The sequence below is a fragment of the Lithobates pipiens genome, unplaced genomic scaffold, assembly GCF_037356315.1.
Source record: "Lithobates pipiens isolate NorthernLeopardFrog02 unplaced genomic scaffold, aLitPip1_a1.2 Scaffold_18, whole genome shotgun sequence".
NCBI classification, from domain to species: Eukaryota; Metazoa; Chordata; class Amphibia; order Anura; family Ranidae; genus Lithobates; species Lithobates pipiens.
Genome location: NW_027507758.1, coordinates 525,651,964 through 525,657,657, shown reverse-complemented (window position 1 = coordinate 525,657,657; position 5,694 = coordinate 525,651,964). Strand labels below are relative to the sequence as shown.

The following is a 5,694-nucleotide window of genomic DNA, read 5'->3' as shown; positions in this document are numbered from 1 at the left end:
ATAAATAAAAATAAATTAATGGGGATTTAATGCGTGTAAATGGTTAGCCAGGGCAGACTCACCAATCCGGATGGAAAGTGCAGTGTGCGGCAGTGGGCGTAGGGTGGGCCATGGGCAAGATCCCTCCCCGGGAACTGAGGCGGCATAGACATGGATGCAATATCAGGCAAAACCAAAAAGATACAGCGGTGTTGAAGAGTATCAGATATGGAGTGTGTGGCAATTGTTGAAAACAACATATCTAAAAACAAAATGTTAATAGTATGTATGATTAATAAAAATAATGTGATACGAAAGTAATTTGAAATTGATAGTGACCCTCAAAGGGTACAGAGAGAGTGCTGGCCATAAGCCAAGTATATACTATGTAGTAAGTATATGCAGATGAATGTAAACAGTGAATGGTGTGCAAAATTAAAAATAATGTAATAGTGTGAAAGAAAGTATGAGTGTGCAGGTTAACAAAAAGTGAAGAAAATTGATGAAGGGGTGTACATAGACCATGATAGACAAGGAGAGTGACAGAATTACCAGTCAGCAAAAAAAAAGGTGTGAGTAGTAGGAGAAAAAAGATTTTTCACCTAAACATCGCTCCTAAAACACCAGCAGACAAGATATTAGGATGAGAGCTCCGTCCAGCCGGCGTCCTGCCAATAAGGTCTGCAGACACCGGTCAGGGCGGCTCTGATAATAAAGGCCCCTTTAACTATCAACAGCTGATGCTGATTGCACAACCAGCATGGAAAAAAAAAATATATATATATATAAGGTAAACTTTAATGATAGTAATGGTAATATTTATAAAAGCTAGTATAGTGGCTTAAGACAAAAAGTAGTAACCATGAGCATAGACAGGGTCAAGTGCAATCAGAACAGAGATGAAGTGTGAGTAGAAGGAGAAAAGAGATTTTTCACCTAAACATCGCTCCTAAAAAACACCACCAGCAGACAAGACGGCCAGTGTGTGCAGACTCCATGCAGAGACCCGCCGCACACATAGCTATCTCCGAGTGGGGTTTAAATATGCCGCCAACGCCACATGCGTGAAACATAGGGGGAGGAGCCACACCTAACCTGGATAAAAAAACCAGCGACAGGCGCGCCAGATCCCCTCAATAGAGACACGGAGACGGAAATCACTAAACGTCGGCGTGATGACGTCAAAGGTGACGTCACCTGCACGACGTAGGACGTGTGGCGCCGATGCGCAAAGTAGAGTCCACCCGAACCTCCCAATCAGATGTGAAGGGGGAGGAGGGGAGGACCAACTGGCGCATCGCAGTTCCCGCAAGGAAGAAAAGACCCCAGCAACACCCAAATACCCAACCGCCCCACACATAACAATAACCGCAATCGGCCAGCGAGTGTGCACTGGACCCTATTAATTAAATATCCAGGTGGGACGTTTATACGGTGTCGGTAATGCTGTCAATGTACAACATAAACATGAATAGAATAAATGTATGTAGGTACATAAAAAATCTAAAGACATCAGCAACATATAAATGGACCTCACGCCGGGAAGATAGGGGGACACTATCAATCCCGTATATCCAGGTACTTCCATCCCGATATATATGCAAAAAAGGAGGGGAATTTTGGGACTTTAAATGAAGCACAAGTATGTGCCTCCATCCCGGTAATCGGTACGTAATAGAGGAAGTTTGGGACTTTAAAATGAAGCACTTGGATAATGGAGGTAGGTTTTAACCATATTAAAAAAAATAATAATTTTTTATTGATTGTTCAGTAACAGATCATAAAAAATAAAGATCAAATTCATAAAGTATATAGGCGTAAGTACAGTAGAAACATGATATATAGTATTCACATATAGCAGCACATAGTAGTAATAAATCGGCGCCACACGTCCTACGTCGTGCAGGTGACGTCACCTTTGACGTCATCACGCCGACGTTTAGTGATTTCCGTCTCCGTGTCTCTATTGGGGGGATCTGGCGCGCCTGTCGCTGGTTTTTTTATCCAGGTTAGGTGTGGCTCCTCCCCCTATGTTTCACGCATGTGGCGTTGGCGGCATATTTAAACCCCACTCGGAGATAGCTATGTGTGCGGCGGGTCTCTGCATGGAGTCTGCACACACTGGCCGTCTTGTCTGCTGGTGGTGTTTTTTAGGAGCGATGTTTAGGTGAAAAATCTCTTTTCTCCTTCTACTCACACTTCATCTCTGTTCTGATTGCACTTGACCCTGTCTATGCTCATGGTTACTACTTTTTGTCTTAAGCCACTATACTAGCTTTTATAAATATTACCATTACTATCATTAAAGTTTACTTTATATATATATATATATATATATATATATATATATATATATATATATATAATATTTTTTTTTTTTTTTTTTTTTTTTTTCATGCTGGTTGTGCAATCAGCATCAGCTGTTGATAGTTAAAGGGGCCTTTATTATCAGAGCCGCCCTGACCGGTGTCTGCAGACCTTATTGGCAGGACGCCGGCTGGACGGATCTCTCATCCTAATATCTTGTCTGCTGGTGTTTTAGGAGCGATGTTTAGGTGAAAAATATTTTTTCTCCTACTACTCACACCTTTTTTTTTGCTGACTGGTAATTCTGTCACTCTCCTTGTCTATCATGGTCTATGTACACCCCTTCATCAATTTTCTTCACTTTTTGTTAACCTGCACACTCATACTTTCTTTCACACTATTACATTATTTTTAATTTTGCACACCATTCACTGTTTACATTCATCTGCATATACTTACTACATAGTATATACTTGCCTTATGGCCAGCACTCTCTCTGTACCCTTTGAGGGTCACTATCAATTTCAAATTACTTTCGCATCACATTATTTTTATTAATCATACATACTATTAACATTTTGTTTTTAGATATGTTGTTTTCAACAATTGCCACACACTCCATATCTGATACTCTTCAACACCGCTGTATCTTTTTGGTTTTGCCTGATATCGCATCCATGTCTATGCCGCCTCAGTTCCCGGGGAGGGATCTTGCCCATGGCCCACCCTACGCCCACTGCCGCACACTGCACTTTCCATCCGGATTGGTGAGTCTGCCCTGGCTAACCATTTACACGCATTAAATCCCCATTAATTTATTTTTATTTATATGGTTAGTATATTATATTATTTTTTATTCTATTCCATAGGAATTTTTTGGTCGCATCAGCTCCTGATGAGTGGGGAGACACCCACGAAACGCGTCAAGCTTTTGAAATGATGTCCCAGCTATACTTTATACGGAACTATATTTATTTTATTATGAATTTACTTTTTTAACTATATATTAAATTTATTTTTGTTTTACATCTAGTGGATGCATATCTATTATGTGGATGTACTTGCTGATGTCGGTTTTGCTGTCATAGGCACTACCATGCCATACTACCCAATTATTTTATTTATTACTACTATGTGCTGCTATATGTGAATACTATATATCATGTTTCTACTGTACTTACGCCTCTATACTTTATGAATTTGATCTTTATTTTTTATGATCTGTTACTGAACAATCAATAAAAAATTATTATTTTTTTTAATATGGTTAAAACCTACCTCCATTATCCAAGTGCTTCATTTTAAAGTCCCAAACTTCCTCTATTACGTACCGATTACCGGGATGGAGGCACATACTTGTGCTTCATTTAAAGTCCCAAAATTCCCCTCCTTTTTTGCTTTACAATAAATGTTGCACTTTATTTGTTAAAAAAGGAGTGCGTCTATTACACACACTTTTTTTATTTTTGAGGTTGGGTGGGGAATCTTGGGTGAGTTCCCACACTTTTTTTTTCCCCAGGACTTGACCCCTGCCAGACTCAGTGTGCTGTCACTGATGCCCACCAGACAGCACTGGAAAAGGTCACAGCCCAGACAGGCAGCAACCAGAAAGTGAGCCTAACCCCCCCCCATGATGCCAGGCTTGGGCTGGTCTTACTTTAAATGTGGGAGCGATGCATAGTAGTCCATTATGCTTTACCTTTGCAGGGAATGAAAGTGATTTATGGTGTGATTAATATTGTCTTGCGAGTTGTTAAAGAGGAAGTAAACCCTGATAGGTTTACTTCCTCTTTAACAACTCGCAAGACAATATTAATCACACCATAAATAAAAAGCCATGCAGAGATCTCTCTGCATGGCTTTTTAGCTCACAGCCATGGGAGGGAGAGGAAGAGAAGAGCTAATAAGCCACACAGAGAGATTGGAGCTCACAGCTGTTCCTCCCGCTGCATTGATCATCCCGGCTGTGAACCAGGGGACCATCCATGTGTGCAGGGTGGGTCACAGTGGGCCCCCCCCCCCCCCCAGGGGCCCTTGTTCAGTGAACACCCTGCACACATGGATGATACGCCACTGCAACTATGGGATACATTTGGAAATTGGTTAAACTAGCTCTCCAGAGCATGCCAACATCCAACATCTTTCTTTTTCACTGCACCTTTGACCACATTGATTGTTCCTAATGAAACCGACTAATTTGTTGAGGCCTTTAAAAGCTAGGACAGTACAAGTACCCTTGAAATGACCCCTGTTTGGAAAGTGATAAAGAAGGGGGGAATTTTGGAACTTTAAATGAAGCACATATGCTGTGTGCCTCCATCCTGGGTTCATATAATAAAGAAAGGAAGAATTTGGGACTTTAAATGAGACTAAGGACATTGTGGAGGAGATTAATGGGAAAAACGTATTTAATGACACGTAATGATGTAAAATTCATGTAAAATAGGACAAAAAATCTATGGAAAGTGTATATAACACATACGTCTACATGTACAAAAAAAAAGTCAAAGATATATAAATGCATATCAACTTGATAACACACAGTATAAAATGTTCATAAATAAATGATGTATATTCATATAGGTACAATCATCGCAGGCGGCACATAGCAATAAGGTACATAATATGAAATAGTATAAATATGATTGATGTAAATGATGAACTGAGGTGAATACTGGTGCAGGCATGTATCTGCATCCCATAGTGTCTGATGCGTTTTGTGTGTAAACACTAATCAGGGCCAAAAGTTTAAGCCCTTGTACACACGATCGGACATTCCGACAACAAAATCCATCGGATTTTGTCCGACGGATTTTGTCCGAAACTTGTGTTGCATACACACGGTCGGATAAAGTTGTCAGAAAATCCGATCATTCAGAATGTGATGACGTTATTTCATTACGACGGGACTACGTTCAGGCTAGTAGCCAATAGCTTTGGTCTAGGAATTTGATCTGAGCATGCGTGCCACTTTGTCCGATCGGAATTCTCTACACACAATCGGACAAAGTCCGATCAGATCATGTTGTCGGAAAGTTTTATAGCCCAGCTCTAAAACTTTGTTCGTCGGATATTCCGACAGAAACAGTCCGATGGAGCCCACAGTCCGATTATCCGACAACACGGTCCGATCAGACATTCTCTGTCGGAATGTCCAACCGTGTGTACAAGGACTAAGAGTATCTATGAAGGATAAATTGATTAAAACCATGTGGTACTAAATATAACAGGAAAAGGCAGTTATGCCAATCCTGAATACTTACAGATAGTTCAATAAAATTTGGTATGGAAAAGTATGGTGTGTGGGGGCCAGGGCCAGAAAGGTAGTCAATCCCAGGAGCTGAGGCAATTTGAGGCAGCAGAGCGCACATACTGTGTCATGAATAGAAGCCATTCATGGCTGCTCTG

At 40.7% G+C, this 5,694-nt stretch overlaps 1 long non-coding RNA gene across 1 annotated transcript; it reads left to right on the top strand.

Annotated features, from left to right (window-relative positions):
• The first annotated feature begins 2,394 nt into the window (after window positions 1-2,394).
• Window positions 2,395-3,667, top strand: LOC143990252 (uncharacterized). The gene is made up of 3 exons (XR_013277246.1): window positions 2,395-2,534; window positions 2,875-3,053; window positions 3,156-3,667. It is a non-coding gene; the product is annotated as an uncharacterized LOC143990252 (long non-coding RNA).
• The last annotated feature ends 2,027 nt before the right edge of the window (window positions 3,668-5,694 follow it).